This window comes from Botryllus schlosseri, chromosome 8 (assembly GCF_051294905.1).
Source record: "Botryllus schlosseri isolate E-star chromosome 8, Bs_hap1, whole genome shotgun sequence".
In the NCBI taxonomy this organism is placed as follows: domain Eukaryota; kingdom Metazoa; phylum Chordata; class Ascidiacea; order Stolidobranchia; family Styelidae; genus Botryllus; species Botryllus schlosseri.
In genome coordinates this window covers 19,502,722-19,527,815 of record NC_137243.1, presented here as the reverse complement: position 1 = coordinate 19,527,815, position 25,094 = coordinate 19,502,722, and the positions used below count along the sequence as shown (strand labels likewise).

At 38.5% G+C, this 25,094-nt stretch overlaps 3 long non-coding RNA genes across 6 annotated transcripts; 1 reads left to right on the top strand and 2 right to left on the bottom strand.

Moving 5' to 3' along the window:
• The first annotated feature begins 3,165 nt into the window (after window positions 1-3,165).
• On the top strand, window positions 3,166-6,330 carry LOC145444145 (uncharacterized). Of its 2 annotated transcripts, none has more exons than XR_013916621.1 (3): window positions 3,166-3,623; window positions 3,690-3,864; window positions 6,053-6,330. It is a non-coding gene; the product is annotated as an uncharacterized LOC145444145 (long non-coding RNA). The 2 variants fall into 2 exon arrangements; XR_013916620.1 differs by having other exon boundaries at window positions 3,168-3,613.
• On the bottom strand, window positions 6,272-7,373 carry LOC145444146 (uncharacterized). The gene is made up of 2 exons (XR_013916622.1): window positions 6,751-7,373; window positions 6,272-6,375 (listed from the first exon to the last, which is right to left on the bottom strand). It is a non-coding gene; the product is annotated as an uncharacterized LOC145444146 (long non-coding RNA).
• Window positions 7,374-15,765: 8,392 nt separating this feature from the next.
• Window positions 15,766-24,520, bottom strand: LOC145444144 (uncharacterized). Of its 3 annotated transcripts, none has more exons than XR_013916618.1 (5): window positions 23,846-24,520; window positions 23,195-23,322; window positions 19,012-19,128; window positions 18,681-18,801; window positions 15,766-16,000 (listed from the first exon to the last, which is right to left on the bottom strand). It is a non-coding gene; the product is annotated as an uncharacterized LOC145444144 (long non-coding RNA). The 3 variants fall into 3 exon arrangements; XR_013916617.1 differs by having other exon boundaries at window positions 18,695-18,801; window positions 23,846-24,519; XR_013916619.1 differs by lacking the exons at window positions 23,195-23,322; window positions 23,846-24,520 and adding an exon at window positions 20,446-20,959 and having other exon boundaries at window positions 18,695-18,801.
• Window positions 24,521-25,094: the final 574 nt, after the last annotated feature.

Below are 25,094 nucleotides of genomic sequence, written 5' to 3'. Positions count from 1 at the left end.
ATTAGGTCTAATTAGCACGTTCTGAAGCCGTAAATTTAGTCAACATCATTGAGATGTCCATGATTTAAATATGGTGATCGAGTGTGACAATAGCACTCGTCAAGGTTAGACAAACATAACCTTAAACTACTCTCTACTTCACAAAATATAAAGAACGAACACCTTCGCCGCAGGTACGCGATCCCCGACGTTATAATGATAGTGCCAAATTAGCCGCATGAAAGCGAGTCTAATGAATATAACGACAGACACCAAGTTAGTTGAAAAGTAAAACTAATCGTGACCGATGCAAGACGGATTGAAACAGCGCTTTCGCTCGATTCTTGTATTGACCACATTTCATACGGTTCAGTCCTTTTCATGTCACTAGAATAAGGGTGAATAAACCGACAGTGAAACGCCGCCGACGTCTTATAACGTAATAATGTAAGCTGCGTCGGGTGCTGCTATAATGTTAGGAGCGAATATAGTAGAAAGTCCACGTCTGGACACCTGTAAGCAGCTGCGCATACTACCGTAGTAAAACGCATAGCAGAATTCACGCAAAAGTCGATATTGCTTTGTGATGATTTTGATGTTGTTCCATACCGATTGGGAATATAGGACTCCTAATTCCTTAACTAACTACATAATCCCTAGTAACGTAGTCAGACGCATAACGGAATTTACGCAAATCGGTATTGCTCTGCGATAATTTTGACCACTATGTTTTGATAATAACTTGCTTCCGAGAAATAGATAACATTCATGATACGTTAGATGATACTTTTCCTTTATATTCTATTATGTGTATTTAGGGCTAATGCGACATCACTATGTTGGCGACAGGCCTGATTTGAACACGCTAATTTTGCAAATTAAACTTATCACCCACCACGAACACTCAATGAAGAGCACCCTGGAGCACCCACATAAATGCTCCACAATTTGTGACGTATAATATACTGAGCATATAATAAGCTGACAAAACTGATACTTGAGTACTCCGAAATGAACAAGTATTTTACCTTTACACGACGTTTTTGTAAAATGAATACTAATGGTACGCGAATGATCATAGACTAAGCTTGCTTTCAGAGTTGGAAACTAAATGCATATGAAAATTTAACTATGTTTTCCCCTCACGCATCAGATGTAGGCCTACTCAAGTGTTTATGAGGCGGCGAATAGTTCGAAGGTTGTTGGTATGCAAGGACGTCACATAGAATTGTGGAGTTTTCTGTAAACTATAATCCAGTGATCTATTTTCAATCACTATACTTTTATTAATCTAAACTAAGTACTGTTAGAAGAGCTTCTTGGAGGTACAGAACTTCAATATACAATTAAATAGTATATTCATATTGAAATGAACCCGAATATTTTCGGCTGACACTCGTCAGGGCTGACGATTACCCCTGACGAGTGTCAGCCGAAAATATTCGGGTTCATTTCAATATGAATATACTATTTAATTAAGTACTGTTAGTAGGCAAATCCTAGAAAAGTATCCTCTGATAAAAGCAGGAGTAATTCGTTATCTGTGAAATAAATAGATAGCGCGCAATATGAGCGGTGTTACGATGACTGACAAATACTTTGAATTAATGCATAGAAGTAGCGATTTCGAACTACGTAAAAAGTTAGTCGAGCTCACGCATTTTCCATTTTCAAAAGTCGACGTTTTTTGTAAAATGAATAATAATTTTAATAAAAAATAAAAAAGAGCGAAAAATTACATTTTATCTCGGAACGCAACAAGAAAAATCGTATGAACTTGTAAACTACTTATTTATGACATATTAATAATTCTACTTGTACACTTATTCACATTTTATAACACTTTTAGTAATACTTAACGGTTTCAGTTTTAAATAAAACTCGGAATATAAACTAATCGAAAAATTCGGTAACCAATTTCGCGTAGGCTATGCATACAGATGAGGGAAGTTACATCAACGCGTGTTAACTAGTTGTATTATGTAGCTTGTAATTCATGCAAGTTTCGAAACTTCTACACCGAGTCTTTTTAAAGTAGATAGAAACGAAAAACAATTACGCCTAGGCTATGCATACAAATGAGGAAAGTTCCATCAACGCGTGTTAACTAGTTGTATCGAGTTATCGAATGAGTTTTTTCCTTACATCAAAACAACTAGAATGTGTAACTACATTAAAAAACGTTCCTAACCCTAAACGCACCCGCGATAAATCGTACAAGCAACAAGTTTCGAGTAATCGAAATCGCGCCCCCTGAATTCAAAGCTTATTTCGAGATCTAAGCTACTTTGAAAATGAGGATCCTAGGATTTGCTTGAGTTTCATCTATATTTCACAATGCGTTTTCGCGTTCCAGAATGACTTATGTCAATGAAAAATAGCCATTGATCATGGTTTTGTTTTTGAAAGATGTCGCGATGCCGGTGAATTTTATAGTTCTTGTAAAAAGTTGTTTGTACACAATATATGTTTAAAGTAAGTCCTACGCATTCATGATTGCGTCCGAGTTCGTATTTTAGTAATATATACTAATTTACGATAGCGCGTTTGTAACTTGTGCAAGTACAGGAATATCATAGTTCTTGAACCGTGCTCAATGCTTAATAGAGCATTTTTGCTATTTTTCATCGCCATAAGTCATACTGGACCGCGTAAACGCATCGTACGATATAGATGAAAGTTATGCAAATCCTAGGATCCTCATTTTCAAAGTAGCTAAGATCTCGAAATAAGCTCTGACTTGCTATTCTCCTCAAAGCATGGAATTATCAAGAGTATCACCTTCGATCACTGAAGAAACGGATGAAATTATATTCGAAGCATATTCCTTGACCAGGAATTTTATCATGTACGAACTCGACGGCTCATGCGTTAAGGTAAATACGAAAGCAGAGAGAACCTTACGTCGAGTTGGGGATGAAATATTCGAGCGACATCGAACTGTCCTAAACGCAGTCTCCAAACGTCTCCGCTATTTGCACTTTTTCACATTTTATAACACCTTAAGTAGTACTTAACAGTTTTAGTTTTAAATAAAATACGGAATATAAACTAATCGAAAAATTCGGTTTTTGCGTGCATCTGTTTTGCGGGAGCGTATAGCACGTACCTATACATAGGCCCTTTTCATACCGGATTTACGAAACTCTTTCGGGAACAAGTTCCGAAATAGGCGATGTTCACATAGAGAAAAATTTACCGAAACAGTTCCGGGAAAAGGGCGCGTTCATACCTATTTAGAGTTACCGCGAACTTACGTTCATACGGTTCGTTTTTTCGGTATATTCGCGGGAAATTATGGCCAGTATGAACGCGATTCTCCGTAAGTGTTGATAGTTACGAAACCATGTCTGTGGGGTGTTCCAGTTGTAATATGCTTGTGGAAAACAATGTGGGAGAGGCATATACGTGAGATGCGGAGAAGTTGGCTCCAACTTTTAGCTATGGGATGTTGCGGATATGCCTTCTCGAAGTGTATGGGGCTCTATACTCAATATCTGTATCAGCAATAGAGCCCGAGCATGTTCCTGGCTTATATTATCAACCGAAGCTGAGAGCAGAAACTGAAAGCCAGCAAATAGGATAGAGTCCTGGAATGAAAAGAACCACCGAGGCGATCACATCTGCGTATGAGGTACGACAAAGTCAGTTTATCTTTATGATTGCTGTATAATGGTTTTGGTAAATCTAATCTTATGTACACTGTACAGAGAAACCAGGGAAATCAAGAAATTCGTGAGAGAAACATTTGGTATACTCTGCGACGAGCTTCGAGACCATAACGAAAAGCAGCAAGCAAATTATACGAACTCAATTTCTCTTGCTTGCTGAGTAGCTGTCGCTCTTTGGAGGCTAGCCAATGAAGCCAATCGTTTATAGATCCAGGTAAACATCAGATGTATTTTAAGAAGGCAACTGTCACAAGTTGATTTTAATAAAAATTGCTGGTGCCTAGTAGGGCTAGCCACAATGATTCGAGTACACGAATCTGAATCGAGTATTAACTTTATTGATTCGAGGCGAGTAGTAAAATACTACTTTTCGAGTAGGCTACTGAAATTATACTGAAAGTTAATTTACTAACGAGAATTATACCACAATTTTGATAAACTTTTCCACTGAGTAAGCCTTGAAGCCTTGATTGGCCATTTCGCAACATACGAGATATAGTACAAAGCTACGAACGTTGCTGGAAATAACACATTTCCGAAGTCATGACCATCCCATATAACACTGTCAAGCAGTGCAATGAAAACGGTATGGTCGAAAAAACATTAAAGTATCTTTAATGTGACGGACAATAGGCGTCATGTTCTTTATGGTGGCATAAAAGGTAGCCTACACATTTGAATTTTGGCATGGTACATTGTGTTGTGATGTCGTCATGATGATACTCGACTCGAAGCGTAATAAGTGATTCAGAATCGAATCACTCAGGTACTCAATTTTGCCCAGCCCTAGTGCATAGTAATATTTCTATATTTGTCATGGCGGAATGTCAGCCAGTTTTTGCGTAGCATGCCACTGCAAAAAGGTCAGACAAATTTGGTCTTGAATCATTATGTCAGAAAAAGAAGTCTGAAAGACCAATTGTTCTTGCCAAGTAGGCTACTTTCTGTGTCAAAAGTAAGACCCAAATTGATGGAAAATTGACTTAAACTGGAAACTGAGCAATCAACACAATGTCTTGGACTCGAGTCATAAAACCATGACTCGAACTCGACGCTCTGCTCGATGAGTTGGACTCGGATTTGACTCGGTGATAAATTGAAAATGACTCGACTTGAATCTAGTCAAAACTATTGAAGTGGGATCGACTTGTGACTTGGTTACAACCCTGCTCACTTGACTGAAATTGCTGAAAATGAGACCAAATTTGTATATTTTTTGTAGTGTAGTCGGACATGTACATCAACCTACTTATTTAGTTACTTTTAGTTACTAAAACTATGTAGTTCTAGTTGTGGATTTGAAAAAGTGAATAGTTTCTCATTCTAGTTGCGGATATTTGAAAGTGAGTAGCTCTAGTTCTAATAGCAGATTTTGAAAAGTTGATAGTTCTAGTTCAGGGCCGGCCAACCCGTGGCCCGCGAGTTAATTTCTGAAATTAGTAGTATTATCAAAAATGGATTGCACAGATTGTGAACTTGCAAGGCCAATCAAAAATTTGATTAGTCTGGACGCAGCACTTGAGATGTGATGACTGAAATATCAGTTCCGACGCATTGGTAGGTCTATGAGCCAGTCACATTTTGGTAGATCTTCGTACACTACAATAAAGCAGAATACTTTGCGATAGATTAATCAAAAGTAAAAATTTTCTACACGCTTAGCGCAACATCTTGTCACTCGATTTCTTGCTTTTAATATTGTTACCCCTTTGTGAAAATGAAAGAACGCCTAATCTATCAGATTGAGTCTAACTATATATATATTCGCGACCTCCTGTTTGCGCTCGCAGAAAGACCGTTGACTATGAAACCTAGGCACAAAATGATTGCCGCATGTTGGACGAAGCTTTCGATATCGATATGTCCAGGTGCCGAATAGTCCAGTCCTTGCAAACTGAGCCCAGCGATATACAGCAGGCTTGCAATATAGTCAAGTTACAATATTAATAATTTATCAACTTCTAAAAATTTTCGTGCTTCGCGCGGCTAGTGGCCGGCAGAATAGTTCGTCAATCGAATGTGGTGATTTGGCTGAAAAGGTTGACCACCGCTGTTCTAGTTGCTAGTTTAAAAAATTGAGTAGTTCTAGTTGAAGTTGCGCATTTTGAAATTCCAGTACTTTGTACAAGTCTGAGTGTTGTGGGTGGATAAAAAATTACCACAGCAACATTTGTACCAAACATGCATTTGCTGCATTCAAGTTTTTTCAGGATGACTTCATGATTGGGAGCCAGAGGGTTCCGTACTAGCCTACATAACGGATGACGCAGCCTATCCCTTTCAGCCCCGGCTCATGGAGCCTTTTCCCTGAAACACAAACAGAGCATAAGCTAAAGCTAATTTCAAATATGTAATATAAATTTCCTTTCTGCTGCCCTTAAAATTCACAATTGCTTTTTCAGAAACTTGGCAAAGCACACATGAAGGTTGAAAGATTTTGGTCAACTGACGGCGCGGTGTTCAGCTTAGCTCATAAACTGCAATCCGCTAAGGCCAGAATGATACAGAGGATGGTATACGCAATGAAGACAAGACCTGGTGGTGATCCAAGTATCGCTGGCCCAAACGTCGGAAATGCCCTGTGTGACTTTCTCAATGAACAATGCTCTTGCTTAACCAGATGTGTTTGTGCTGTTTCATTTTATTCATGAGAGAAACTATAACTTAATGCACACTTGCACAGTTCCGCCTTTTCACTTTTTTCATCAGTATCCTCCATCTAGACCTGCGAAAAGATCAAATTAAGTTACACTTGCCTAACCTTGCATAACAAAGGAATGACTTGGTTGTAACAAGAAAATGAAGGTATAGGTGAAAACCAAATTATGGCTTGGATGATGTACGATGGCTTACCAGCCCGTTACTACAATTTGAATTTTTGGTTAGTGAGTCAGAGCTAAGGACATCATTCTCTGCTGTGCTGCCACTATCAAAGCAGATGTTACTAAATCCCCTTTTCAGTATAGGCGTATATGACGGTGACTAACCTACACACAGCATATCCGTGGTTAGAAACTTGCCTTTGATGTAACAGATTTGGTAAGGGTTAAGATCACCTGCTAAATTAGTGTTGAAGTGCTAACGTTTTCAGGCAACTCACCCAATGCTGCATCATTTGGAGATGGTGTTCTATCTTTTTAGCCGTGCTCTGTTTACAAAACCACAGAAAAAAGAAGCTGACTAGTAGTCAGTGACTACGTATTGTGAGCATACAGAATATAAATCCACGAATAATGCATTCCCAACACCATTACCAAGAAGATCAAAATGCCGCAGGTATCTGACCTCGAAATACAAGCAGCCTGAATGAACAGCGCGTTACGGTAACTAAAAGTTTGATTGACAGCGTTCCGGGAACCCAGTTGCGCCATTCGTGTTCATACTCAGTCGGCCCCGTAAAAATCTCCGAAAATAAGCGCGTTCATACCGCCCCGAATCACCAGTGTTATGTTCACATAGAGGGGTTCCGGTAAACATTTTCGAGAAATGTTATTCCCGGAACCCCGGTATGAAAAGGGCCTATTTCTCGGAAGCAAGTTATTATCAAAACATAGTGGTCAAAATTATCGCAGAGCAATACCGATTTGCGTAAATTCCGTTATGCGTCTGACTACGTTACTAGGGATTATGTAGTTAGTTAAGGAATTAGGAGTCCTATATTCCCAATCGGTATGGAACAACATCAAAATCATCACAAAGCAATATCGACTTTTGCGTGAATTCTGCTATGCGCAGCTGCTTACAGGTGTCCAGACGTGGACTTTCTACTATATTCGCTCCTAACATTATAGCAGCACCCGACGCAGCTTACATTATTACGTTATAAGACGTCGGCGGCGTTTCACTGTCGGTTTATTCACCCTTATTCTAGTGACATGAAAAGGACTGAACCGTATGAAATGTGGTCAATACAAGAATCGAGCGAAAGCGCTGTTTCAATCCGTCTTGCATCGGTCACGATTAGTTTTACTTTTCAACTAACTTGGTGTCTGTCGTTATATTCATTAGACTCGCTTTCATGCGGCTAATTTGGCACTATCATTATAACGTCGGGGATCGCGTACCTGCGGCGAAGGTGTTCGTTCTTTATATTTTGTGAAGTAGAGAGTAGTTTATGGTTATGTTTGTCTAACCTTGACGAGTGCTATTGTCACACTCGATCACCATATTTAAATCATGGACATCTCAATGATGTTGACTAAATTTACGGCTTCAGAACGTGCTAATTAGACCTAATCGTTATAACGCTGGGGTTCGCGTACAGGCATCGAAAGTGTTTGTATAAATAAAGCCCTGCGAATCGCACGCCTGCGGCTATAGTTCGTTCGATTATTTTCACCTTGGGATTCGCGTATATGCTACTAAGCTGTTACGACTTTAGAAAATTATACAAGACTATTCGGAACGCGCACATGCGAGTGATTTGTTTCCGTACCTCCGAACTGGAGAATCGCTTGCCTGCGTCTAATGAAAATAATTCGTAAAATGTGGGGCTGCAGAGAGCGTAACTTGTATACGTAAAATCAAGTTTAAAAATATGGAAGGATGAGTTATCTCTGACCAATAGAGTAATATAACCGCCTATAGTTTAGTGGGGTATTGCTATAATGTATATCCAAACAATCGTTGCAGACTCTGAATGTTACCTGGGTCCTTATCGCAAAAAATCATGCATCAGAAGCGTAGGGATTCATATTATCAAGTCGCGGCGCTCAAAATCGGATTTTATATTAAGTAATTAGTGATGATGTGTAGAATTTTGATATTAATAATATTATCCGGAGAATATAGCCTTGCATAGACATCATAGTTTTCGCATTTATGTATAATCTGAATAGGAATTTAAATACATAATCCTAAATACACATAATAGAAAATCTGTCGATTCTAGCTAAGGTAAGATTTGACGCGGCAATCATAAGTCGTAAAATGTGGAAACTGCAGAAACCGTAACTTGTACACATAAAATAAAGTTTAAAAAATATGGACGGATGATATTAGTCCTAAATACACATAATACAATATCTGAGAAAAGTATCAAGATGCGGCAATCAATGCAGCGATGATATAGCAATGGATGGATGATGTGGCACTATAGGCGTGGCGCTTGATGATGTGGCACAGATGACGTAGCAGATGAATGTACCCTTGGGGCATGAAAATGGGCGTGGCAATTAGGATGACGTGGCGCTCTCTGATTGGCGGGGCACAAAATTGCTTTCCCTTACTACTTGATTGAAAATAGATCACTGGATTATAGTTTACAGAAAACTCCACAATTCTATGTGACGTCCTTGCATACCAACAACCTTCGAACTATTCGCCGCCTCATAAACACTTGAGTATGCCTACATTTGATGCGTGAGGGGAAAACATAGTTAAATTTTCGTATGCATTTAGTTTCCAACTCTGAAAGCAAGCTTAGTCTATGATCATTCGCGTACCATTAGTATTCATTTTACAAAAAACGCCGTGTAAAGGTAAAGTACTTGTAGTACACAAAGAGACGCTTAGGAGTACAGAACTTCATGACACATTTGAATAAAATATTCATTTTATTCCCGAAGCTTTTCGGCTGACCCTCGTCAGGGGAATATCGTCAGCAATAATGCGAGGATTCGAATAACTATGTTCAGCAACAATATATATCGCTAATTATGACGTCACACAGAAAATATACAAAGTTAGGAAAACGAGAGAACTGAAGCGTTGGCATGGAGATAGCGAAGCAAAACAAGTTAATGCGCGATTTTCAAATGATACACAAATTCTTTCTGTTGGCATAGACTAGGTTTGCTCATAGTGATGATGGTGGACTCAAGAACAGACAAATGAAATAAATTGCGACCCTTAGCCAATATAGAGAACATGTCCTCGTGATAGTTAGCAGCACACGTATGATTTTCTAGTAAATGTTTGCCTATAGAAGATTTTTGACCCATGGCCTGGTTATGTTCAAGAACAAGCGGATTGTTAAGCTGCGAATTTGAGATATAAGATTTGACAGATGGTGGAATGTGTTCTTTGATACGGTCCTGCAACCGTTTGGAAGTTCTCCCTACGTACCGACAATCGCAGTGGCCCTTGAATTCATAAATTACGTTGCTTTGTTTTATAGCCGGGAGAACGTCCTTTCGGGTTGCAGGAAACATTGGTATCGTGGTAAAAACAACATTGGTTTTCACCGCTGGATAACAGCGGTAGACTGCTGAAGTTATCTGTGTCTCAAATCGATAAGAAACCGGGCCAATCCAAGGAAGATGAATGTACACATCCCTATTTTCACGAGAAATTACTTCGGGGGTTTCTTCTGGTTTGGTATCATTCCAATGACTTAACTTTTTACTTATTGTCCGCTTAATAACATACTCTGGGTATCCGTTGTCAATGAAAATTTTACGGATGTAGTCAAGTTCATTATTCAATTTGACCTCGGAACAAATCATCAACGCCCGGTGAACCAAGGTGCCGATTAAATTGATTTTACGACTTTTTGGGCTGAAAGAGCTCCATCGAAGGTAATGACCCGAAAATGTGGGCTTCCTATAAACGGAGGTAAGGAATTTTCCATCCCGTTTCTCCACAAGAACGTCAAGGAATGCCAGGCGATTGTTAATTTCTTTTTCCGACGTGAATTGCAATGCTGGATGTAGTTTGTTTAAATTTTCCAGGAAAGTATCACAGTCAGATTCATTATCGAATATCACGAACGTGTCATCGACATAGCGATGGTATGATAAGGGCGGTTTAATAGAAGAAGAGAAGATCTTATCTTCATGAAATCCTACAAATATATTGGCTAGAATAGGACCCAATGGTGATCCCATTGCTACACCATCAGATTGTCGGAACATGATATTGTTGAAACTAAATTCAACAGAACACACAGCGTTTCTCATCAATTCCATGAAGGTAGCTCTCGAGAAAGGAGGGGGTATTAGCTTACCGTTATATAGAGCATCAGCGCAAATATTCAACGTCTCATTTAGTGGTACGTTGGTGAAAAGGCTCTTTATGTCGAATGAGCCTAGGAAATTATCGCGCGCGGATAGCTGTGAGCGACGCATCTCATCAGCGAAGGTAAAAGAATCGCGTACGCAATGCGACCCGTAAAGTTCGCGAACAGGTTCCAGTATGTTGATCAACCACTTCGCCAACTTCTGTTGCATTGACCCAGTCATGCTGAGTATCGGTCTGAGTGGCACATCGTCTTTATGCGTCTTCGGTAATCCATACATACGCGGTCTTTGGGAGCCAACAGGCCTGATGGAGTCATATTCTTCAGTGGATATTACGTCATCGTTTTTCAAGATTCGAAGGCGTCGTTGTAGTCGTCTTTCAGACTTTGCAGTATTGTCGTATTCCGAGACCGGGCCAAGTACAACGAATTTGGATTTATCCTCGAGAATAGTCATCATCTTTGCAATGTAATCTTTCTTGTTTAAAATTACCACGCCGGTACCTTTATCTGGTTTCGTTATGTGAATATCGGGGTTGCTTCGCAGAGATTTAATGGCACGGAAGCATTCCTTTGTCATCAAGAAATCCGCTTTGTCAACTGGACATCCACAATACGAATGTGCCAAGTCCGTAAGTCTTGCTTTGAAAGCTGGCACTTCATCGATTGATTTTGCTTCACGGTGCTTCAATTGAGCTAATAGAATCTCAAATTCGGCGAAAACCTCCTCACTCTTGACATTAATTGGTGGAATACAGAAATTTAACCCATGCGATAGAGCAAACTTTTCGGTCGAGGACAGTGCGTAGTCCGATAAGTTGATGATATTCTTCTCATCGGGACAAGCGACACTTCCGAAGCGGTCAATGACTAGCCGGTTCAAATTTCGTTCGTTTTTACATAAATTAATATCCTCTTTGATCACGTCAATTGATGCGAGGTATCGGCAAAATCGAACTAGGTCAAAGAATGATAAGAATCGCGCTACCTGTCTTTGCTGAGTGCGGCAGTCACGACGAAGTTTCAATACCATAGATTCTTTCTTCCCGATTTCATCAAATAAAAACGCGCGCTCCATGTTGGGATTGAGGCGGGCACGAGACTTTTCTATCCTTGCTCTCAAGAATGCAGGCAACGTCTTCTTAGCGATACAAGCCTTCAAAAAGGCTATTGTTGATAACGTAGTTCTCAAACGCCCGCGAGTCTTTATCAGCGTATTAATGATGTTTAATTGCTGATCGCTGTACCTTTTCCGGAAGTACACAAAGAGACGCTTAGGAGTACAGAACTTCATGACACATTTGAATAAAATATTCATTTTATTCCCGAAGCTTTTCGGCTGACCCTCGTCAGGGGAATATCGTCAGCAATAATGCGAGGATTCGAATAACTATGTTCAGCAACAATATATATCGCTAATTATGACGTCACACAGAAAATATACAAAGTTAGGAAAACGAGAGAACTGAAGCGTTGGCATGGAGATAGCGAAGCAAAACAAGTTAATGCGCGATTTTCAAATGATACACAAATTCTTTCTGTTGGCATAGACTAGGTTTGCTCATAGTGATGATGGTGGACTCAAGAACAGACAAATGAAATAAATTGCGACCCTTAGCCAATATAGAGAACATGTCCTCGTGATAGTTAGCAGCACACGTATGATTTTCTAGTAAATGTTTGCCTATAGAAGATTTTTGACCCATGGCCTGGTTATGTTCAAGAACAAGCGGATTGTTAAGCTGCGAATTTGAGATATAAGATTTGACAGATGGTGGAATGTGTTCTTTGATACGGTCCTGCAACCGTTTGGAAGTTCTCCCTACGTACCGACAATCGCAGTGGCACTTGAATTCATAAATTACGTTGCTTTGTTTTATAGCCGGGAGAACGTCCTTTCGGGTTGCAGGAAACATTGGTATCGTGGTAAAAACAACATTGGTTTTCACCGCTGGATAACAGCGGTAGACTGCTGAAGTTATCTGTGTCTCAAATCGATAAGAAACCGGGCCAATCCAAGGAAGATGAATGTACACATCCCTATTTTCACGAGAAATTACTTCGGGGGTTTCTTCTGGTTTGGTATTAAACTATTAAACCGCCCTTATCATACCATCGCTATGTCGATGACACGTTCGTGATATTCGATAATGAATCTGACTGTGATACTTTCCTGGAAAATTTAAACAAACTACATCCAGCATTGCAATTCACGTCGGAAAAAGAAATTAACAATCGCCTGGCATTCCTTGACGTTCTTGTGGAGAAACGGGATGGAAAATTCCTTACCTCCGTTTATAGGAAGCCCACATTTTCGGGTCATTACCTTCAATGGAGCTCTTTCAGCCCAAAAAGTCGTAAAATCAATTTAATCGGCACCTTGGTTCACCGGGCGTTGATGATTTGTTCCGAGGTCAAATTGAATAATGAACTTGACTACATCCGTAAAATTTTCATTGACAACGGATACCCAGAGTATGTTATTAAGCGGACAATAAGTAAAAAGTTAAGTCATTGGAATGATACCAAACCAGAAGAAACCCCCGAAGTAATTTCTCGTGAAAATAGGGATGTGTACATTCATCTTCCTTGGATTGGCCCGGTTTCTTATCGATTTGAGACACAGATAACTTCAGCAGTCTACCGCTGTTATCCAGCGGTGAAAACCAATGTTGTTTTTACCACGATACCAATGTTTCCTGCAACCCGAAAGGACGTTCTCCCGGCTATAAAACAAAGCAACGTAATTTATGAATTCAAGTGCCACTGCGATTGTCGGTACGTAGGGAGAACTTCCAAACGGTTGCAGGACCGTATCAAAGAACACATTCCACCATCTGTCAAATCTTATATCTCAAATTCGCAGCTTAACAATCCGCTTGTTCTTGAACATAACCAGGCCATGGGTCAAAAATCTTCTATAGGCAAACATTTACTAGAAAATCATACGTGTGCTGCTAACTATCACGAGGACATGTTCTCTATATTGGCTAAGGGTCGCAATTTATTTCATTTGTCTGTTCTTGAGTCCACCATCATCACTATGAGCAAACCTAGTCTATGCCAACAGAAAGAATTTGTGTATCATTTGAAAATCGCGCATTAACTTGTTTTGCTTCGCTATCTCCATGCCAACGCTTCAGTTCTCTCGTTTTCCTAACTTTGTATATTTTCTGTGTGACGTCATAATTAGCGATATATATTGTTGCTGAACATAGTTATTCGAATCCTCGCATTATTGCTGACGATATTCCCCTGACGAGGGTCAGCCGAAAACTTCGGGAATAAAATGAATATTTTATTTAAAGTACTTGTACATTTCGGAGTACTCAAGTATCAGTTTTGTCAGCTTATTATATGCTCAGTATATTATACGTCACGAATTGTGGAGCATTTATGAGGGTGCTCCAGGGTGCTCTTCATTGAGTGTTCGTGGTGGGTGATAAGTTTAATTTGCAAAGTTAGTGTGTTCAAATCAGGCCTGTCGCTAACATAGTGATGTCGCATTAGCCCTAAATACACATAATAGAATATAATATCTACTTTACAAAATTCATACGCATTTTCTTGCTCCGTTCCGGGATAAAATGTATTTTTCGCGCTTTTTGTGTATTTTTAATAAAATTAGTATCCATTATACAAAAACGACGTGTAAAGATAAAGTGCGAATACAAGTACAAGATGCGAGATAACAGCGACTCAGAGCTCATTTAGATATCTAAGTACTTTAAAATTAGTACTCGAGTATTTGCTACAATTATACTGCCAGCTAGTTATAGGTAGATGGTTTCGATGGTGACGTACTTGTATAATGCACATTTTGGAGAGATTAAGTAAAGCAATGATCTCAGATAAATCCATTAAATTAAGGTAGAAGTAGCTATTTATGTAAATTCTGTTATGCGATTTACTACGTTACTAAGCGCACCTGCTTACATTCATCCAGACGCGGACTTTCTACTATATTCGCTACTAGCATTATATAGCAGCATCCATCGCAGCTTACATTATTACTTTATAAGACACCGTCGGCGTTTTAGTGTCGAACTTTTGCGTAAATCCGTTTAATTTCACCTCATACCTATACAATGTACGTAGTCGATTCGAATAATTCGATGTAAAATTGTGGTATTTGCGCAACATTGAAATTTGTACACTACACGCTTGTCTTATGTCTGCGGTATTTGCGCAACATCGAAATTTGTACACTACACGCTTATCTTATGTCGAAAACATAAGTTAGTTAACAATATTTCGAATCGTGGGTATGAATAATTTTTAAAAAAAACCTAAATATGCCGCATCCAAACTTCGTAAATTTTTTCGATTAACTCAAAATCGCATTTTATATTATTCTAGGGATTATTATTATCAAGTCGCATTCAAGTAATTAATTAGTGATGATGCATTTATCCGTGCTATATCGCAGTCTTCGTGAACATACATACCCTAACAACATCAACATCATCACAAAGCAATCGTAAGCGTTGTTTCACGCCATCTGGTAGTGCTGGATGCGTTTGTGACGTTAACGCTATTACTGATATTATGCTCTTTTTTCGAAATAAATGAACATTAATTAATTATTGATCCGCGAAAATACAAAGTTCTAAATTCGCATAAGAATAAGCGAGAATTCATATTCCCAAAACAGCTCAGTACGCGTTTTCGAAGTAGTCGCATTAGTCCTAAATACACATATTAGAATATTAGTCCTAAATACACATATTAGAATATCTAAGGAAAGTATCATCCAACGTATTATGAATGTTATTTATTTCTCGGAAGCATGGACCGGGCATAGTCCGACGTTAATTATATTATGAGAGTGTTTACATTCTAAATAGCCTGAGGGGCGGTACCAACTAAGGATCCCCTTACTACTCGCATGTTGTCTAAAAGCCCTCGATATGTATATGACTATTGTTCATACACTCTTAGCGAAAAGAGTGGTTATACTCACCCCAAAAGGTGGTACACGAAAACAGAACTTACGTAACCCTGCCGGTGTGAATGACCAGAATCCACCCCATTCCTTGCGGTGTATATCGGATATCTCACCCTAGCCATTAAAATTGATTGGGGCGGAATTTCAATATATACACCCCACTTGAAATCCTGCATCTTCTTCCAAATGGCACGCTATTGCAAATAAACTTTCTTGATTGCATATATTCGATATCAATTGAACCATAATAACATAAAATGGAAACATATTTCGTGAAATAACAAAAACAGAGATCCCAGCGACGGAGAAAAAATTCACTGAAAATACTGCTCGAAGAACATTGCCCATGTAGTATTGGGAAGTCGCCTCCTCCAGGTTTCCGAAAAACACTCTTGTACGGCGAAGGCTGAGTCACTATCTTCAGCAAGAACTTGTGGCATCATCCTGAAATCAAAATGCATATTCACAACCCAAATAACAGGCACATATGCTAACATGCATAACTTAATGAAAGACCACAAAAATAGAAGCCATTACAAAGTATATAATTTTCACAAAGTACTTACAAAAAATCAGATGTTACACTTGCTAAGGAATTGCAGCACAGACTGTGGTCCGATAGGGTGAACGTACCGCTATAGGAAACATGTTCACACACGATCACTGTATGTGTGGGCAATTAGGCATCGACAAGATGGAAATTGATGGATAGTTTTCATGCAAGCCGCATGTAACAGGCAGACTTGGACAACTAGAAAACGTTCCCTTTTTCCAAATTGGATTGGAATTATATTACAACTACAAGTTTTTTTTTCGAATTAGAGTAGAAATAAAATTTGAGCTACACAGTTGGAAATTAGATTAAAATTATAATTCTACCTAACAGTTTTTTTCAAATTAGATTAGAATTAGAATTACTGAAATCGCCAAAAGTTGAATCAAACTCCGTTATCATCAAATCATAGTTCATCTTATGAGCATGAGAATAGCAAATGTCTACTGTACAGTAGGGGTGTTCAAAAATGACTTTTTCTTTCAAATTCTACTGGCTACTTGATAAAATTGTTAGGTTACCTAATTGAAGCCTACACACCAAATTTGGTTTGATTCCAACCAGTAGCCGCATTGCTACAGGAGAATAATTTTTTTTATTTATTATATGAAAATGAACGAAAAAAGATTTAAAATTTTCTGTTCACCCCATTAAATTGTTAGGTTGTCTATAGCAACAATGCTCAACCGATTTGGCTCAATTCCAACCAGTGGAAGCGGAGTTATTGCCGTCACAAAATTTTGGATTTGAATAAAATAGTATTTACGGTGAACGATTCTTTAATCATTTATGACTGTTGTGCCCACCGTAAATACTATTTTATTCAAATCCAAATTTTTCGAAATCAATAACTCCGCTTCGGCTGGTTTGATTTGAGGCAAATTTGGTGGGCCGTTTCTATAGACAACCTTACAATTTCATTGGTGAACAGAAAATTTTGAATTTTTTTACTAATTTTTAAATAATAAATAAAATAACTTTCTTCTCCTGTAGCAATGCGGCTACTGGTTGGAATTGAACAAAATTTGGTGTTTAGGCTTCAATTCCGTAATCCAACAATTTTACCAAGTAGCCAGAAGAATTTGAGAATAAAGATTCATTTTTAACACCCCTACTGTACAGCAAGCTTGGCTTGTTTCGCACTATACAGTTTTCCTGTAGCATTTCTAGGAAAACCAGACATTAGATTAGACTTAAAATTAGATCATAGAAAGATTTCATACATTCGATTAGAATTGGAATTAGAGCATAGAAACATTTCACAAATTAGAATAGCTTCAATTAGGATAATTAGACAACTAGAATACTAGCAACACCGCCTATATCAGAAATAACTGAATACATTTTTGAAGATTCTTGCTGTTAGTAGTGTCACATGCCATTAGTAATTTTATATTAGTCGCGAAGATTCATATCGCAATTTTCAAGGTAGAATCCTCTGAAAATCTGCGTACCATACTTGACTATTTTTCCAACATTTCGTATTCTACTTCCACTTGGCGTAGTTTTGACTTGTATTGGGAACTGTTGCATCTACTTGTAATCGAGTATGAATTGAAGTTGGTATGTTTACATCGACTTGAGTAGCAACGCTGGTAACTTTGACCATCTCTGCTTTGGTTTACCTCATAGATGCGACTACGAAAGTTGACATCAGGTGTCATTACTAGGGCAATTTTTTTTGACATGTCAAAAAAAGTCAAAATTAGGTCAAAATTGTAGCGTTAGGTCAAAATTTGTCAAAATTGTTTACAAAATTTGTCAAAATTGTTTACAAAGTCAAACATTTTTTGACCTCTGCATTTCGTTTGTATCGTAGATTTTGCGCTGTCGGTGAACTTATCATTTGACATTTTACAGCTTGTAGCCTACTTTATAGGCCTACCGTTGTAAACGGACCATCGTCTGCTCATTGTGAGTCATAAAGGGTCAAAGGAAACAAATATGGACATGGTTTTATGGTCAACGTACCACAATATCCTAGCTGAAGCAAGAATGCTTGGATATTGCATGGTTCTTATATCAAGAAGCGCAAGCTTAAAAATTGTGATATAGACAACATTGTCAGAATGAAGCAACACGGTTTGTCACCAGCACTGTGCACAAAACTTGAGTGTTGTCAGTCAACAAATGCTGCTGTTGAACGTTCTTTCTCCGTTCTTGGCAAGCTACGTAGTAAGGACAGACACTTTCTACCCGAGAATGTAGGAAAGGATCTTTCGTTGTACTACAACAAATTTTAATTATTTCCACCAGAATACGTAATGTAACTACTGGAATTCTTCATAGGGCCAGATTTCGTTAAAATACTAGTTTTTCATGTAAAAATCTGTCAGTTTTTGAGCCAAAAACGTTTTTTCAGGCCAATCTACTTTGTAAGGACAGACAGTTCCAACCAGAAATGAAGATAAGTAGTACAATTTTAACATTATATGCGAAAACACCTAATTTGCATACGTGAGGTCAAAATTTGGTCAAATTCAGTTTTGAAGTCAAAAAAGGTCAAAATTTAGATTTTTTAGGTCAGAATCTTCCATGTTTTAGGTAAAAAAAAATTGCCCTGGTCATTACCAAAGTTGTCATACCTGCTGGCTTGATAACGAGTCTTTCAGTTTTCGCAGCAAACTTCTAAACTCGGTTAGTTCCTATGATATAATCTTGCTCTTGCAGCATGCAGTCTTTAAGCAGCATCCTAAAATTAGAAGAAAATCAGAGAAAGAGATGCATGGACTTGATTTAAATTTGACTACTTGGTATTAATGCAAAACACGAAACGTTTTCTAGTTGGGCAATATTGACTTTCAGAATGGATTCAAAGCGACCGCAGATACAGGTCTGATTAGAAAACCTTGACTTGCCTTATACATGGAAATTAGCAAATTAGCTGGATGCTAATGATTACCTTGCAATTTGTGCTGTTTGATAACGATCCATCACTGTTTCGCAGCATACGGTTTTATGGTTCAATGCGACGTCGACTTGGTTGAAATGCCCTGACATGATCTTGTATAGTAGCATCCTAAAATTGAAATAATAACCATGAGGTATAAACGTTTAGTTGACAATTTGGATTGGATTCTAAACTCATCTGATATGTGCGCTGGGGGTCTTCAAAAATGGATTTTTTTCTCAAATCGTACTGGCTACTTGATAAAATTGTAAGGTTACCTAATTTAAGCCTGCACGCCAAATTTGGTTCGATTCCAACCGGTAGCCGCATTGCTACAGGAGAAGAAAGTTTTTTATTTATTATATGAAAATGAATAAAAGAAGATTTGAAATTTTCTGTTCACCCCATTAAATTGTTAGGTTTTCTATAGAAACATTGCTCAACCGATTTGGCTCAATTCCAACTAGCGAAGCGGAGTTATTGCCGTTGAAAAATATTGGATTTTAATATAATAGTATTTTTACGGTGACCGATTCTTTAATCAGTTATTACAGTTGTGCCCACCGTAAATACTATTTTATTCAAATCCAAATTTTTCGACATCAGTAACTCCGCTCCGGCTGGTTTGAATTGTGGCAAATTTGGTGGGCATCGTTTATAGACAACAATTTCATGGGTGAACAGAATATTTTGACTCATTTTAATATAATAAATTAAAAAAACTTTCTTCTCCAGTAGCAATGCGGCTGCTGGTTGGAATCAAACCAAATTTAGTGTGCAAGCTTCAATAAGGTAACCTAACAATTTTATCAAGTAGCGAGTAGAATTTGAGAATAAAAAGTCATTTTTGAACACCCCTACTGCACCGCAAGCTTGGCTCGTTTCGCATTCTACAGTTCTCCTGTAGCCTTTTCAGGAAACCCAGACATTAGATTAGAATTAAAATTACCGTAGACCATAGAAAGATTTCATAAATTCAATTAGAATTAGAATTAGAGCATAGAAACATTTCACAAATTAGAATAGCTTCAATTAGGATAATTAGACAACTAGAATATCTAGTTGTCCAAGTCTAGCAACACCACCTGTACCAGGAATAACTGAATATATTTTTGAAGATTGTTCATGTTAGTAGTGTCATATGCCATTAGTAATTCTATATTAGTCGCGAAGATTCATATTGCAATTTTCAAAGTACAAACTTCCGAAAAACTACTTACCATACTTGACTATTTTTCCGACATTTCGTATTCTACTTCCACTTGACGTAGTTTTGACTTGTATTGGGAACTGTTGCATCTACTTGTAATCGAGTATAAATTGACGGGGTATTTCTACATAGACTTGAGTAGCAACGCTAGTAACTTTGACCATCTCTGCTTTGGTTTACTTCATATATGCGACTACGAAAGTTGACATCAGGTGTCGTTAACAAAGTTGTCATACCTGCTGGCTTGATAACGAGTCTTTCAGTTGTCGCAGCATACTCCTAAACTCGGTTAGTTCCAGTGATATAATCTTGCTCTTGGAGCATGCAGTCTTTAAGCAGCATCCTAAAATTTAAAAAATAATCAGAGAAAGAGATGCATGGACTTGATTTAAATTTGACTACTTGGTATTAATCCAAAACACGAAACGTTTTCTAGTTGGGCAATATTGACTTTCAGAATGGATTCAAAGCGACCGCAGATACAGGTCTGATTAGGAAACCTTGACTTGCCTTAGCCCAGTGGTTCCCAACCTTTTTCGACCCATCGCCCCCTTTTCAAGGTCAACACCGATCATCGCCCCCAAAATTTCGTGTACCGAAAATTGGGCATACAAACTGTAATCACCGGCGGGTTGACTAAAAAAAAAAGGTCAAATTTTCGGCTCGATGTCTAATTAGACACACTTTTGTAACTAAATTTCCGTGGATTGACTAAAAAAAAAGGTCAGCCGTTTTGACGCGTCATCGCCCCCCTATCGCCCCTTCCTATTTTCGCCCCCCGTCGCCCCCTTTGTCCATTTTCGCCCCCCTGTCGCCCCCTTCGTCATTTTCGCTCCCCTAGACTGCCAAATCGCCCCCTGGGGGGCGATATCGCTCACAAACTTCCGAAAAACTACTTACCATACTTGACTATTTTTCCGACATTTCGTATTCTACTTCTACTTGACGTAGTTTTGACTTGTATTGAGAACTGTTGCATCTACTTGTAATCGAGTATAAATTGACGGGGTATTTCTAAATAGACTTGAGTAGCAACGCTAGTAACTTTGACCATCTCTGCTTTGGTTTACTTCATATATGCGACTACGAAAGTTGACATCAGGTGTCGTTAACAAAGTTGTCATACCTGCTGGCTTGATAACGAGTCTTTCAGTTGTCGCAGCATACTCCTAAACTCGGTTAGTTCCAGTGATATAATCTTGCTCTTGGAGCATGCAGTCTTTAAGCAGCATCCTAAAATTTAAAAAATAATCAGAGAAAGAGATGCATGGACTTGATTTAAATTTGACTACTTGGTATTAATCCAAAACACGAAACGTTTTCTAGTTGGGCAATATTGACTTTCAGAATGGATTCAAAGCGACCGCAGATACAGGTCTGATTAGGAAACCTTGACTTGCCTTAGCCCAGTGGTTCCCAACCTTTTTCGACCCATCGCCCCCTTTTCAAGGTCAACACTGATCATCGCCCCCAAAATTTCGTGTACCGAAAATTGGGCATACAAACTGTAATCACCGGCGGGTTGACTAAAAAAAAAGGTCAAATTTTCGGCTCGATGTCTAATTAGACACACTTTTGTAACTAAATTTCCGTGGATTGACTAAAAAAAAAGGTCAGCCGTTTTGACGCGTCATCGCCCCTCTATCGCCCCTTGCTATTTTCGCCCCCCGTCGCCCCCTTTGTCCATTTTCGCCCCCCTGTCGCCCCCTTCGTCATTTTCGCTCCCCTAGACTGCCAAATCGCCCCCTGGGGGGCGATATCGCTCACGTTGGGAACCACTGCCTTAGCCTATACATGGAAATTTGCAAATTAGCTGAATGATAATGATTACCTTGGAATATAAGCTGTTTGATAACGATCCTTTACTGTTTCGCAGCATACGCTTCCACCGTTAAATGTGACGTCGATTTGGTTGAAATTCCATGATATTAGCTTGTATAGCAGCATCCTAAAATTGAAAAAATAACCATGAGGCATACGGTAAACGTTTAGTTGACAATTTGGATTGGATTCGAAAGGCCCACGACATCCGAAATGTGTACTGATGTTGTAGCCTTGACTTGCTTTATGCTTGTAAATAAGCGAGTTAAAGTACAATTTTGTAACTATCCTACGCATAGTATATTACTCACCAACAACATATTTGATTTCACATTCACAGAGTAAGAGTCTGCTACTAATAGCAATCAGTCCTTGAATCTAACAAAAAGCAGATTTGTGCATATGCACAGATCGTGTGTATGTCATATCATGAGTCAAGAAGTGCATATATTATGATTTGTTTATATTGATCGAAAGGATAGTTTGATAAACTTTGGCAAGGCTATGTTTGCCACTTCATATTGGTCAAAACATTGAAGACCCAGCTAATACGTGCATTGTTGCACACCGAGTTGACCGCAGTAGTGCGCATTGCTACTCAAGCCATAGATTAAATAGTATATTCATATTGAAATGAACCCGAATATTTTCGGCTGACACTCGTCAGGGGTAATCGTCAGCAACTAGTAGAGAATTCCAATTCTCTACTAGTTACTGACGATTACCCCTGACGAGTGTCAGCCGAAAATATTCGGGTTCATTTCAATATGAATATACTATTTAATTGTATATTGAAGTTCTGTACCTCCAAGAAGCTCTTCAAGCCATAGATGTCAATTTCTACTCAATGACAAGAATATAGAAGTGGCTACGTCAAATCCATGTCAAGCTGCTTCAAATTAAAATAAATATATGAACTGAACTCAGAGAAGTAGTTTCAAAAGAAGTAGTCTGGTTGATGGGTCACATACTCTCAACAGATAGTCTGAGTTGGCCACTGCAAAATTTGTTCAATGAGGTAAGCCTGTTCCTAGTCAAGTCTCTCATATTCATAGTGATAGCAATATAGCATCGTCATATTTTCACCCATGTCATAATATCATTAACATTTACTGGCCCCAATTTACGGGGATCGAAAGCTTTCATCAAATGTCCATTGCTCACCTCAGATACCATTGCTTCATATGCTTCAGCCCTTTGCTGTTTGTATGTTACACTTGTTTTCTCATGAGGAGAAATCAATAATTTCATTCTTCAAGAGCCCCAAATTTGCGATCTTTGCCCATGCAAGTCTGAAGTAGAATAGATAATATGTTTACCTTCCTACCATAACATAACATAATATATAATGTGTATATAGCTCAGTGATAATGACAGGGTGATAGGCCTATAAACATAGCTCTGCATAGTCAGTGGTAGGCTACCCTTTACACTTAAACAGGTCGTGATGTGCTTTGGTAATCAATATAACGACAATCGAGTCGATTTTTTTTTCAATGCACTTACAAACGATGTCGCTCAAACCCAAATTACCGTAGTTTATAATCATAGTTTATGCTGGACCTGTCAACAGTATCTCCATTAGAGACATTGAGCTACTGTGTCTTGGAGATTGGTATCGGTACTGGTGATACAACAATTTATGTGAATTCAATGTATCGTCACTACCGGTACGTTCAAAATTCCAACTTGCTACATATAATTCTGTTCAGTACAGCTGCGACACTGAGTAACAGTCTGAATCGGATCTGTACTGGAAACGCAACGGAACAAATGTTCTTTACTACAATAGTACAGATACGAAATGTAACTCACCATCCAGATATTTTCAATCTCGAAAGAGGCTTTCTTCACAGATTCACGACGACTAATACGGTCAGTCGATAGCCAGTCTGGTCTCTTCAGCGCGGAAATACGGCATATAACGAAACATTTTACATAGCTGTAGCCAAACATAGCAGCAGCTGTTCTGGTGACGACGGTTTGTATATTCCATTATGATGTGACAATTGACTCACTGATGTAATAACTATATTGAAGTTAAGGATCTCCGGAATATTTGTATGTATACTATAATTGATTTATCGGAAATATGGATTTGATAGCTGTGACGCTGCAGATTGCATCATAATAAGCTTCAAAAAGTCTTGCAGTACTAGATTTATCTTCATAGATCGAACCATTGATACGATCCGAAAGCTGTATGCGAATTGTCGGTTAGGCTTAGTGTGCAATTCATAAAGCTACCAAATAGTGAATAACACATCAATATAGATATGAAAATAACCAGGAAACTTTGCCCAATTTAGTCCCTCTTTCGCCCAATTCAATGATTGTTCCGTGACGTAACCTGGTGTTCCATTCTAATTTGAATTCTTGCTACGCCCATATTGCGTACTGCTCATATAAGTTTGTGGCTGAAATTTAACTCCTTCTAGTATTCCCAGCTCTAAATACCCTTAACCTGCATTATATTGTTGTTATACACTAATGCTGTGCGAAATAGGCCCGATATATTTTGTACATATAGGCTACGTACAATGTACATTGTGCAATTGTGCATTTGACGTGACATGAAAGAAATTATAAACCAGTATCGTGACAACTTCATAATGTGTCGTATTTTTGCCACACACTTGAGATACATCGGCCACACTATAGTAGACAGGGTGAAATTTCAGCCAAAGTACGAGTACCGCAGTGCACGATAAATGTGAATTACAATATGATATTGCGGACTTAGCTATTATTCATTCATGTCAATGTAGCACACGAATGTTATACAACGAATGCTTATTTGTCACTGAAGCTGAAACTATATGCGTAGGCGAATTTACTTGATCGAACCGGGTTAAATCCATAAAAACTGAACAATGGAACATTGCCGAAGCCTACCCAAGAAGCCTTAAAGACATGGACAACAATAAAGTGGGCGAAAACACGCATTTTCGGTGGATAATTCAACCCCAAAGAGAATATGTCCTACACGACCTACAGTTAGACACAGCAGAGAAGTTCTCAAGTGCCCATACAATGATCAGTACAGTGATTCGACTGAATTTTT